At 37.6% G+C, this 14400-nt stretch overlaps 1 protein-coding gene across 6 annotated transcripts in view; it reads right to left on the reverse strand.

Annotated features, from left to right (window-relative positions):
• The window catches only part of LOC126872340 (mucin-17-like), a 50771-nt gene extending 38229 nt beyond the window's left edge, over nt 1–12542 (reverse strand). For 3 of the 6 annotated variants that reach the window (XM_050632173.1, XM_050632177.1, XM_050632175.1), the window contains exons 1-2: nt 12291–12541; nt 10096–10458 (exon numbers count right to left, since the gene is read on the reverse strand). The gene's annotated coding sequence lies outside the window, so the exon portion shown is untranslated. Of the gene's footprint in view, nt 1–10095; nt 10478–12133; nt 12194–12290 lie in introns of those variants that run through there. The other 3 variants (XM_050632174.1, XM_050632179.1, XM_050632176.1) reach the window with 3 other exon arrangements.
• Between the last annotated feature and the right edge of the window lie 1858 nt (nt 12543–14400).

Raw genomic sequence — 14400 nt, forward strand, 5'->3', positions numbered from 1 at the left:
TTGTGTATTTTGCGGTTGTTTCTGCATAAATATTCGAATCTCACTCGCAGTTAATCTTTGCCAGTGCTAGTCGATAGAGTTTATGCCGTTTAAAAGTAGCGGATATTGAGAAACGGACGAAGCAAGAAGAAAAGTAGGTAATTCGACGCTTGATAGAAATTGCTTGTCGGGTAAAAAAAGGGGGAATGAAAAAAAGTTTATGTCATGACTCATAAAATATCGACTAAACGGCGAAGAAAACTTGCAGAAAATCGTTTACGGCGGTTTACCATAAATTACAAAGTTGCTTAAACTATCTACCCACTTGTCTTTTCCTCATAAAACGTAACATTATTTCCTCCACGGTGCTTCAAAAATAAAAATAAGAAACTAATCGAAGTAATTCGTTATTTCAATAAATAAATCGTCGAAAATGTATTCCTTTTATTCTAGAAGCAACATAGGAAAATTTTCATAAAAATGTCAATCCTCCAAAGATAATTTTAAACAAGATCCTAATATATAAGAAATAGTCAAACCTGATCTTTATCACGACCTACTATGTAGACATCAAAATAGATCGATGGATCCGATAAGCAAGGAGATACGATCGACCTGGTTACGCTATCTCGATGATTTAAGGTGTAGCAGTCGTTCGAGTCACTCGATGAATTGAGAACAAGTGATCGCGTTAAAGGCTGATAGATATTCACACGGTAAATCGACGATGGAGTCTGTTTTCGAATTGTGCGCCTCTGGTACAGCGAATTGCCGGACGTGGTTGACGCGCGCGATTGAAAATAGACGCTTCCGGTTTCTCCTGGACACGTGCACAGGATTCAAGGCACGTAATGTGTGCCACGGAACTTGACCGAACCTCACAAAGCGAGAGTTCAATTGAACAGCCGTTGGCGTTCTTCGCGCGATTTGCAGCTGCGAGTAACCGGCACCGATTACGAATTCGTTTTCAACGCCTCTCGTCTCTCGACTCTATTGTTAATAAGTGACGTTCATTTCCTCTATTAGGATTGGAAAGCGAAACGAAGCGATCTTGGAATTGTTCCCGAGCTCGATGCAGTTTCGCAATTACCTTTCTGAAAGATTCTACAGAGAGAGGCAGAGAGAGAGAGAGAGAGTGAAATACTCGAATAAACTTTTTACCCAGATTCTTGGCATAATGAGCCATTTCCATTCGTATTGCTGCGTTGTTTGTATAATAATCGTGTTGCTGTTTGTGGGAATAATTATATGTAATTATATATAATTATCGTATACAATTGTTTCAATTTCTTTTATGGATTTATCATGTCGTTCCACGATCTTGATGCTGTTTTTTGACGATATCGACCTCAAGATATTTACTATCAAATAATATCGATAAAATTATCACAAAGATAGACGCGAGAGAAAAAATACATATAGGAATGATACGAAAAAAAGTTTCAATTAATTTTATCTCCCGTCTGTTTTTGCAAAGTTTGAACACATACGTGTGAAAGATGTCTTATATCAGTTAAAAAACAATCCTTGTCATTCTAAATCTGAATCGTCATTACATTTACCTATGGTTTTACCTGCCATTAAGATGAAAATGAAACAGTCCTTGAAATAACATGGATATAGTACAGCGGACTGTTCGAACGAAAGTCACGTTGAGCAAACTTGCTAATTCCATTTGTCGTATCAAGGTAAGCAGAGATTGGTGCAAATGAAAAATCGGATACGCGTATCGACGAGTTGACAATTGGAAAATTGCAAATGCAGAATGCTTTCATATTAGCATTGAGAAAATTTGAAAGAATTACTTGTTAACATACGATAAAAATCCTATCAGCTGCGAACGTGTTGAACAGCTTTGTGACGCGGTTGGTCTTATCTTATCATCATGGCCGTTGTGACGTTTGCACCTCAGTTCGTTGTTGAATCTCGTAAGCTTCAAGACACCGATGAATCGAGCATCCGGGCATTACGTATCGAGAAATCGCGACTCGCTTCTCGGAAGTGAATCCAGTGCAAGAAGGGTGAAATCAACTTCGTTGATTGCTTTTGATATAACAATGACTATACTATATATGGAACATAGACTCTTAAATATAAAGAGGATAATGGTTCTCTTAATTCTTAATTCTCTGTCGTATAAACTGTGAACGTTACGTAACGCGAAAGACACTGATTTAAACAATATGAAAAAATGATTCCAATGGTCTGTAAACTCGAAATTCTGATATTGTCATGGTAATCTAAATGCTGTGTAAAAAATTAATAAAACTTACCTAATATCTAAGAGAGAAAATCTCTGTTTAGAAAATATCTGTGTCATTTTATCCAATGAAGCGGTAACTGTACTTATTATACTTATTACGCATATATTTTTACCATTTGCTAGATATTTATTGATATTTCCACGACAGGAATAGATATCGCGTTTTTCTTTTTTTGAACGTTATTCCGGAGACTTGCAAACTTTATTTGTTAAAATTTCGTTACCAAACTATGTACTACGATAGTTTTGATACAGTTAAGCGCTATACAAATATTTTTCACACCGATCGTATCTTTTTTCTCGTTGAAACAGCGAAAAATAGAACGATGAAGCGGATACCAATGAAAATCGCAATGGTAGTACACGTTCATTCACTGGAATCGCGAGATTATAACTTTATTTCGCTGCTATTTGCGCAACTGTGTTCGCCGGTCGTAAAATCGCACGGATAACATTTAATGGATGAAAATGTTAAGCAACGGAACCTACGATCCTGAGAAACAGTAAGGAATACACGCGCGAGATTACACGGCGGGTGTTCGATGGAAAATGTCAGAGCTGGGTGCGCCGTGGTTTGTTATGTGTTTGTTTGCGCGCTATTGTAACGCCGTGCAATGTTAAATGCGAACCAAAGAGACAATCCCCGGGCGATTGTTTGTTCTAGAACCTTGGTAATCACGAGATTTCGCGAATAAGCGCTCCCCTGGGAATAATTAGAAGCACAGCGAATCCGTGAAAACGGAGAAATATTTTAGCGAATCTCGGAACACTGGCAAAGTTGGTCTTCTACTCTGCTATTATCTACCACTAATTATACTGCAGATCTTCCACGAGATCTTCGGAGATTGAGAGAGATCTCGCAGAGACTGTCAAGACATCTCGTCTAAAGCAATCGACGACAGTGCGTATCGATGTGTATGGAGATTTTCGAATGCAACAAAGGAAACAATAATCGACTCTTCGATTGTTTCAACGTCTCTTCAAACTTGCCGTTCGTATAGTTGCTAAACGCTAAAGGCAAATTCGATGGTTGGAAACTCGCGTTTCAATCCGAGTTGACAAACTCTACGGAGAAGTTGAAACCATTTCGAAGCTGGATTGTACGAAAATACCGACGTGTATCAGTCTACGGCTACAGAATTCAATTAAATGGGAGACAGTACGGAATTGTTGGGCGCAAGCAACGGCACTACGGCAGAGAATGGCAAAGATCTAGGTGCGCTAAAGCGTCTGCGGTGAAATAAAGTATACGTAGAAGGACTGAAACCGTAATCCGGCCAAGCGAGCCAGTCTCTTGACCTGACATTTAATGCTCTTACACAAGTCGCAACTACCCGTTGCTCTTTGTCCGCCAAGATGGTGCTATTCATCGAAACGATACGAGTAGGCCAAAGGGAGGGACGGGCCAATGATTTTATCGTGTCGCGTTTGAATGTGCTCGACGCACCGCAATTTGCTATTTTCCACGGTATATGTACCATATCAGTTGCGAAATCGACGTTGGTATTGTCTTGTCGGCGGAGATTTGTTGGAACAGACTTTTGCGAATACGACTAGTGATCGTTATTATCATTATTAGCATAGTCCTGAATCGGATATGAGAATTCATCGAATACGCGTGCAATAAACACCCTGTATAATCAGACACGTGCGAGTTCCACCGTGAAATTGAGATTTCCACGGTTCTAGAGGCACGGCGAGCAGATATGGGAAACCTCGCCGGTTACAACGATGGATTGTTCGCACTAGCAAGTCGTGTTCGTCGGGGATTCCAATTCTGAAATTGATTAAATCATTTGACTTGCGGTGGCACACGTCCGGTGCTTACTATCAAGTACAAATCCGAAACACTTGCTAACTTTGATAGATTCGAAATCGAGTTTGACCGGAACAGAATGTGCGCGACGATGTCTTGTAGACGTATCTATACGTTGTACAAGGTTTAATTGGAGTTAAGTGAAACGAATTACTATGTAGTAAACAAATTAAGTATAGCGGTGCCGATATCACGGCACTGGCTGATAAAGGAAATCGAATAACTGGAGAATGAAAAGAGACAATTTTAACCTGTGTTTCTTCGCGATACGGAAGAAAAACATGAGAATTAATGGTACGATGATTCAGAGTGCGTCGACTATCTTTAACTGCCGCTCAGCAGCGAGACCGTTCTCAAAATATTTAATTATACGACCAGTAGGTGAGGCTTCTTTCAACCGTGGAATCTTTTCCAAGTTCTGGCAAATAATCTTTCTTTAAAAATAAGAAATAAAGTGGATTCCTATGTAAAGAAGCTTTTCAAAAAATTATCTTCCAGAGATAAGTAATCTAAGCGACTGGTTAACTGGTGCGTGTTGCACGGTTTAATGGGTTAACGGGTTTCGTTCGATGCGACGACTTTCGACTATCGTGGCGAATCAACGATCAGGAGAGAACCGAGTAACTTACAGGATCAGAAATGAAACATTATGATAGTACGGGCCTCGTGCGTTGCGTGGGTCATTGAGAGTGTCACGCGTGACGTGGGAGCGTGTGTACGCAGAGGTATGTCAGAGAAAATACGGCGGAAACACGCACCAGCCGGCGGCACCAGCGAGGGAAAAGAATGAAAGAGAAGGGACATCGTCGAGGAGAAAAGAAGACCACGTACAAGCCAGACGGTAATTTTTCTAATTTGTTGTTATCCCCAGACAAGTTGAATTATGGCATGGGAGAGTCTGCTACTAGAAACCCACTGAGAATATACTACGTTTATATCACATTAGAACAGGAAAATATTATTTTATTGTATGATGTTGATACTTGGATTTATATGCTGTTTGCTATTAAAAGAGTCGTTATTATTGGAATAACGATCAAGCGATATTAACTAATAAATGGAATAGAGATAAGGTAATCGATAAAACGAACGATTCGTGGAATGTATATACTTTTTTCAAATCTACAAAATACTTTGTACGTTTATCGCTAGTTTTCTGAATTGTCTTTTTATTTACTACAAGGTGCAATGTGCAGTGGTAGTTATGTTCGTTATAGAATAATTTTATGGCTAGGATATAATAGAGAAATTGAACAAAAGGATCGCGAAGGACGACGAAGAATGCATTCCATACATTGCTTCGAAATGACGCGTCCCTGCTTCTTTTATAACCACAGGATTTTCTCAAACACATCGACTTAATGAATCTTTAATCGGTCATTGCGCCTACGCTAAGAAGTATTTCTAAAAATAACGTAAAAGCTTGATGTTACTTGAAGATCATGGTTTTCAAAAAATAGAAAATACGTTGCACTATGCTTGCCTGAATAAAAATTTTAAATTTCCGATAAATGAGTAAACATCCGCGCTATGACAAACACAGTTGCTCGAAAACTACGAATTATAGGAATCCAATATTCCAACTACCAACTGCATTTTTCATGCACTTCCTACAAATACCATTTTGCTTTTAGATCCATACGCTGGAATATATGCACACACATACTGAAGGATCGTAGAGGACCAAGCAGGAGAAAGAAGTAAACGTTGCTGGCGAGTCAAAATCTTGTATTCGCTGGACTAAGCCGAAGATATTTATCAGCAGAGATTAAAACGGGACTTTCCGTGTGTAACTGCATAAATTTAACTTTCCTGCTATGTATATGCACCAACACATATCCAGATACCGTAACTTTTCGGTCCGGTCGACGAATACCACGAGCAGCATCCGAGACAAGAATTAATATGACAATCTCTACGACTTAAATCTCGAATGGTCCTCGTACGAACAATATTCGAGTATATTGCAAGCAATACAAAATACTATACTACGCTATTTATAACACAAAAAATATTAAATTATATTACTGCATTATTATCTGTATTCTATAATACATATTCGTACCCTCATAGTTATAGAATTAAAACGATTAATACCTTTGATGGTACACGTTCAAAAATGTTTATAAACGAGAGAGAGAGGGTAATTTAGGATTGTAATTTACAGTTCGCAATCTATATTTTATAGTGCAATAATTTATCTTAACTCGATATGTCGTTTATTATCGAGCAATTTATATGCTACCACGTGCGTATGAATCAGAATCGAACAGAGCTTATCAAACAGGTATTCCTTTTCTTCCTTGTCGTTATCGCGATTGATTGTTTGTACAGGCAATACCAGTTAATAAAACATTCCGACAAATGCTTAGCTGCTAATATCACTCGTAAAGGCGTTACAAGTAAACGTAAAGATTCGATTTTACGATGCTATTAGGTTTAGAATTAAGGAAGTAAGTAATAGGAATTATAACGAGGATAATAAAAGGCGTAAAAACAGTTTTTGCCTATCAGATACGATTCATATAATATAATAAACAGAAGCGTAAATTATTCGAGTTCGATTTTCGCGACATTTGTGCAGAAAGCGAGGAGAGAATAATTTCATGGATTAAACAGCTGACACTTTTGTATCAGTGATAAAACCATTCTATCTGATAACGATAAACGAAGGTTAGAAGAAGGATTTCGACGATGACGAAGATACAGAACTTCAAAAGCTTGGAAATATTCAACAAATATTAAGAAAAAATCGGAAAGATAAATACGAATCTATTGGATTATATTAAAATTTCTGCTGGAAATTCTTTGGTTTAAATATGCAAATCTACGTTTAACTACTTAACAGTTACAACATTCGCATAATGCTACTTTTCGAAAATATTATCGATGTAAATGCAGATTTTGGAGAAGGATATTTTATATTATTATATAATATTTACATTATTCGCGAGGGGCAAGTCCAATTATTTATGATTTAACAATAAATATAGTCCAACAAAATCTCCATTAGTATAATATCGAAACCTCGAAGGAATATTCCTAGAAATTTCAGGAAACTCCGCAATTTATAATATTTTAATTCCATTAAAATTCCATTAAAATTCCATTAAAATATTATAAATTCATTCTTCGCTCGTAATACGCTCACACGTAAGCTCGCACTTTTTTGCAAGTATTTCTACTCAATCCATCACGAAACAACACCCTGCATAAAGCTTCTAGCTGAAACAACCCACCCACGATAAGATCATCACATGTTAACGACGTTTAATCGCCATACTATTAATCTCCGCGTTTACGACGATCGCTAAGAGTTTAAAACACGGTCGAAACTTTTGACCACGCTATCGCTTTCGATGCAGTTGCTAACACGATAAACTTCCCCTATATTTTCTCATTGAGTGTTGCATATATAATGTATACATACGTGTACGGCCACGGAATCGTTCCGCAACGATGAGAAAAAGCGGATGAGTCAGCTGCTTCTTTCGCAACTTTCTAACGTCATTTACACGCTCGCCAATCCATGTCCGATCGTTCACATGCAACTCCACGATGAACACAGACTATCTATGCAAAACGAACGCGATCCTTCGATAATTCCATGTATTCCATGTTTTCGTTGCACGAGAATTGAAGTTCAGGTACACGTGATTGGAATCGAAACAAATATTCCAAATCCATTTCTCCGAATATCCTCCGAATATCGGCGTAATATTCGAATAAAGTTCGACACAAATGTAAAGTCATCTTGTTGCAATGTTTTATAAAACTAAGAATTTTACGCGCGCGTTGCGACAATTTTTCGAAAATAGATGGAATGAGACAAAGGTCTCTCGAATAAAATATCGTGACAAAGTGTCGGAAACTTGTGGCTCGCTATCCGTAGAATGCTACTGGTTTAATTAAGCCAACTCGCCTTCAGATTAACGTTTCATAATGAAATTTGTGACTCTAAAATTTCAATTATATCCTAAGGATTCGCGGGAGTTTCATTTCTTGAAAAATTAAAAGGTCGCTAAAGTCCTGGATCGCCTTAATCACATTACCCTTGAATGCGAACTGAGAGAAAACGCTACAAAACGTTTCACGAAATGCCCGTGGCAGAACCAGTAACGATCGCTTTAATTCCGAGTTTCGAAGTATCTTGAAATAATTTTTAGAATGTAAATTAATTTAAAAAAAAAATCGTACGATTAAAATAAACACGCTCGTCGTAATACAGACGTTACAAGTAATTTAAACGTTTCTTTCTATATTTTGTGCCCCTATATTAATTAAATAAACGAGACGTTTAGAGACGAAGTAATTTAGAATCAAAATTCTTCTTTAGAAGTAGCAACTCTATAAAAGACTTTTTATATTTTCTTTTCCTCTCGTACGTGGCACTCGAGCGGAGCAGGTCGAGTTTCATCAAAGAAAATTGCTGCTTTGATAAAGCCTCGTTTTTCACGTTTTCCTAACGCGCCATTCAAGGCATGAACTTGAAATAATCCAATTACGTTAATTTGACGACTCTCTTCATACAGAATTTCAATAAAGAGGATTCTTCGCCTTTTAGCTGCCTTTTCACAGTCCTTTAAATCTGAAAATTGGACATTATTCCGTGACAACGCCACAGATTCACTTTAAATTCCGTCGGAATACCCAGACTAACAAAAATAATGCATCGAGAATTGTGTATAAAATAAAAAAAAAATATAGGGGAACTTTGATCTCTTTCGTTGCTCACATAAATTCACTACTCAGGCTAAGACGCTAGAAATTATGCAGAGAATACTATCGTACCTTCGTACTATTCTCGATTAAAGTACTGCTACAAGTTGAACACCTCGCATATTTCAACGCTACAACTACCAACTACTAAAGTATAAACTTGTACCAAAGAAATAAAAAATGAAATGCGAAAAGACACTCTTGAGACACTATGGAGTTCTACGAGCTCTAGCATTAATACGACCTATCGATCACAAAGAAGATATGCAGATAGAAAGACTCGTGTCGTAACGGTTTATAGCAAATTGTCACGGCCTGTATTGTACTTTCTATTGACCGACTAGAACCAACTGGAAACATCCTTGAATATATCGGGATCATTTACATGCATCCAGTTCTCTTTTCACCACAGATACTCGCGGTTAACTTTGTGGTTAATTGCTCTCGTGGTTCGCACCTTTATTTTTTAACTTTTATTTCGTCCAAGGAAGCATTTTGACTCGATATATACAGAGACCAAGTCGAACGGTTTCTTAGATACCTGGTCGGAACTCGGCGAAGCGAGTCTAACGAGACCCTTAAACTTAAATCACTCTGTTTACCGATACTGTATTCACGTTGTTTGCATGCGTATAATAAACTGTGAATCGAGTATTCGAGAGGAATTTGCAATGTCGTTGAAATTTACTTTTCGCAATTTTCTCTTTAGTAGATTTGGATCGAAGAGCAGTTAGAAGAAATAAAATTTCATTTTTCGTCATTCCGACCAATTGCAACGTTTCCAAAGTTTCTTTACGCGTCATCTGATAGATTAATTCTCCTAATTTCTCAAAAAAAGACTCGTTGTTCGATGCAATTCTAGAAAACGTTATTCTATAGTTTAAGAAAGCGTCCGAGTATTAGTGAGACTGACTGTATGAAAATATTACAGTAAGTACAATGGTGTGCGAGTGTTAGGTTGTCCGAAAAGTGTCGTCCTTTCACTGACCCTTCTTTCACAACGACGCATCTGTATACAAACATGAAACCTAATCCGTCGAACGTTGTGATCTTTATTTTGATAGAGCGAAATGAATCATAAGTGATTCGATAAAATAATATAAAATGGAAAATGTTGTGCATCCATCATTACCTTACAAAACGAAAGAAACTTTCCGGACGACCTAATACTTTTTGTAGCCATTGTAAAATAGCCATCTACAGTCTGGTCGTGTCATTTGTTTGATCATGGTCATAAAAATTTGAATTTGCATAAAGATCGGTAGCCTCAAGGACGCATTGTCAGATACGCGAAGGATACTGATTTTTCTGTACTTACTACGAGCAGATCTGAACGTGCTGCTGATGAAGGCGGAAGCAACGAGTCCGCATTATTCTCCCTCTTTCTCTGCCCGGCTCTCGCTGCCCTCTCCTCGACGTGACGGCCACGAGAGAGTAGCCTTTCGAAGTCTTGGCCGGTCACGCTTGTCCACGCGTTCTATATCTTCCTTCTTTTTCTCCCGTGCCTTTCACTCTTTCGCCTTTCTTCCTCTATCACGTGATCTCTGTCCCTCAGTTTTGTCTCTTCCCTTCGATTACGGGGTTCGCACTACACCCGCGAGCCACAACACACGGTACCCATGGCGACGCGTTCTCTCGCCATTTACGTTGTCTCTCCTCCTAATGTTCTTCCGCTCCCGATCTACGAAATCGTCCCGTCTCTTTAATTCATTTGCATTCAACGGTATGGCACACAACCGACGACCAACGTAGTTACAGAAGACAAAGAAGGTATAATACTCGCAAGGTTAAGCGTGAACCGATGCGGAATATGAAAATTATGGAGAAAATAATTATAGCGAGGAAAATCGTGCAAGAGAACATTCATATTTTTTAACGAACTATGTTAATAAAAAGACGATATATCTGTTTTACTGACACGTAATTACACCTAACCGCGAACTTTTTCAATTACAATGAAATACAGGAAAGTTTACAGAAAAATATTTCTTTGCATCGTTACAAACCATAACAAACGTTACTTATTTACCGAAAAATTCTGCTTCCAAGAAACATTTAGAGCTATTTGGTAATTAGCTGAAGCAGTTTATTACGTATACTGATATTGGTCAAGGTTGCTTATCGGTTTACCGAATCCTTTCTAATATACCAAACAACCTCAACCATTAATCGGTCGAAATTTTCAATCCGATCGATCGATTATTTCTTACGACTGGCGAGAATCGATCGTGATCGATATCGAATACTTAACCGATAGTATATATCCTTCGCACGCCATTGTCATAGCAGTTTCTTTCTTTGTTCAACATTATTAGTCAGCGATTACCGAGTGAACGCTTGTCGAGGAGGAAAGTTTTCTGTCGAGGGAACTTGTTGCTCGATCATTTAAATCTGTGAATTTCTTACTTCGATAACTACAGCATGGTATCGAGGCAAGCGTTTCTTTCCTCGATACGCGTGTTCATCGAACGAGATCATATAGAAATCGATACTCTTACGCCTAGATTCACAAGCAGGAAAACGTCGATAACAGATCGACGGACAAGCGGTTTAAATATCGAAATTCATCGTAATTATCGACTGAATGAAACAGAATTGCACGGCTGATTGTTAATCATACACTTGTTCGAGTACATAGCCAAACGTTGGATTTCAGACTAACAAGTACAGATATAAGTAGCTAAAAAAGAGAAAAAGTCTCGTTGATGAGAAAATAGTGACTAATAGCGCGAAGAATTTTTTTCATTAGAAAGAGAAAATTGAAAAGAATTGTTAAAAACTTGCTATGTAAACTTCGATATCGATACGACACTTAAAATGTTCTAAAAAGGCTATTATATCATTGTAATATTACTTTATTTTCGTGCACAAGAATTATATGTAACCAGTAGATATTTATGTATATATATAATAATTACTACTATTACAACATGATACACAGAATATGACTTGTTACTACAATATTGTGATACACTATCGCATACATCGGTACGGCAATATTATTATTGACATATAGTGGTAATTACGCTATGGCAATCATAACATCACTACCTTCGTTACTTCTGTAAACATAATAGTAAGTTTCTGAACTAGCCGATATACTATGGCAATATACTTGTGGCAATATACTTGTGGCAACCACCAAACTATTCTCAAACAAGTGCAATAGATGAAAATTAAAGAAAGTACATCTTTAAAATGTTTCTACGATTCTATGAACCGAATAAAAGTCGTCATCGGTAAAGAATTCGGAAATAATCGAAAGAAACACTTTTCGAAAATTCTCGGTATATCAGAGAGAGAGAAAGATCATAGTAAACATTCCTGAAATAATAAGAAACAATCGTGACGCATACCCGAAATCCATAGACAGAGGTCGACGCAACGTGAAAACCGAGACATCGATAATCAACACGCTGCTGACCGAAAAAAAAACAATGCCCGCGATTTGGGTTAGGTTGCACAATGAGGCTTTTGTCACAATTCCTTCGTAAAAACAGATAATAAGCTAACCTTCGAAACGTCTGTGCTTGTTGGATGCAAACGAATTAACGATCTGTTGACTTTCGTCTGCTCCACGCAAGAACCGTCACTGGTCGTCTGTCATGTGCACACGTTAGTATCGTAGTTGGTTTCGTAGTTGGCGGAAGTTTTCAAATTCACTGGTTCGAAGCGCGGACGATATTAAAGTTCGACAATGCGCACTACAAGACGCTCGGCGCGAGACTGACTACGCGAGTCGTGCATGTACCCTTGCTGTTTCGGAGTGTCGCGCCGTCTACCAATCAGTGCCACGGATTCCTGCGTAGGTATGCGTTCGCGCATGCGCAACGACGCGTCGAGCGGTCGCTTGCCGATCGCGAGCCCGTGATGCCACTGTTAAGGATAATAGTACTTTCTGAATTATGTATACATATTGCGATTAATAGATCGTAATTTAATAGGCCGTATAAGATCCAATATACTAAATAGAAACTTCCATATCGATTATTACCAAAGTTTTTCTTTCTTGTTTATCTCCTTTGTTAAATGTTCCTAATTCTCGAATACAATCGATTACAGCGGTGTCTCAATTATCGAACGATTGATATGGGCCGAACATATCTCGAATAATCGAAAACTCGAATAGTACGGAAGGATCCATGGCTGTTAATAAATCGTGCAACAAAATTGTAAAAAACATTCTGGTCGTTTATATATGTATTTAAGTTTGATTAACTATTTGATTGATTGAACGTTTGATTGCCTTGACAATACCTCGCTACATAAACTTTCGTATTCCTTATATTAATTTATGTTACTTTCGGAAAAAATGGAGTCATGGTAAAGTTCAAAGCGACTCGAATAATACGGAACTTCGATTAAACAGTGCTCGGATAACCAAAACTCCACAGTGCATTCTTTTCTAAAAGTTTACAGTGAACCGTATGGATTCCGATATAATTATCGGCAATCACTGGAATGTTCTATTGCTGCTGTATGTGTGATGTGTAGTGCCTTGGTGTGCGAGCATGAGTAAATCTCTGGAGAGTGTTCTCTTAAGCCTTCTTGGTAAGTTTAATCACCAAACTTATAATATACACAATATACATGTATGCTATATTAATTATTATGAAATATATTATATATATACATTTTATAATACATTCTTTCTGCTTGACTTTTGAAAAATTCAAATAATCGCGGAAATTAGTTTTTAGAAGTAACAAAAGATAAAGGGAGGTGCAACAAAAAATTAATGAGTCCCACCTTCTGCTAGGGACAGCTACTTAAATAAAGTAAAAGCATATTTTTATGCGTCCCGTTTATTAATTACGTGCCACGTCACGGACGTAATTTAATCACTCTCTGTCGTGCAATTTTCATTATAAGGAAATAAATTTTCACACACTAAATGTATTCTTTCATGACCAAACTTTCTTTTGCTCACGGTACTCTTAACGTGTAATTTTGAAACACGCGTACGATTCACCGTGTTATCATCGCGTCGTTCTTTGATGATTGATGACAAAGGTGACAGAGAGAGAAAAAAAGAAATTATTTTACATCCTTGAAAAATGTAAATAATCGACGAAGAAAGAATTATCGACGAACATATTTCACGTGCGCTTGACATACAGGTTTTTGAAACGAGTATAGAGGACGGGCGCAGGTACAGATTACAGCGCAAACAAAGTTATAAAAATAGTGGAACCAGAAACTCTCTGGAACAGCGTGGAAAAAAACACTGTAACCGTTCCAAAAGTTATATCGTGACAAATTTATCAGATACAAATGCAAAGATATTCCTAGAAAATCGAGGAGCGATCATCAAAATCATTCGTTGAAATATTGCAAGTGGCGACAAAAATATAAACGTACGTTTGATTTGTCCTTAAATCGAATTGGAGCAAATCGGATAGATTGTATTTGATTAAAGAGATTGCAATCCTCTGCCAGTGAGAAATTGATTCTGACCCGCAAGCTATAAAGGAATAGCAATTCGAGTAATTTGCAAAACAAATTAAACATTTTCGTTGACTATACTTGCCGTGATTTATTATTAACAGGGAAAAATTAGAATTACAGGTGTGATAGAATTACAACGATGACTTTTTACCTCTCTTAACCTGTTAAAGGTATT

The sequence above is a fragment of the Bombus huntii genome, chromosome 13 (assembly GCF_024542735.1).
Source record: "Bombus huntii isolate Logan2020A chromosome 13, iyBomHunt1.1, whole genome shotgun sequence".
Taxonomy (NCBI): Eukaryota; Metazoa; Arthropoda; class Insecta; order Hymenoptera; family Apidae; genus Bombus; species Bombus huntii.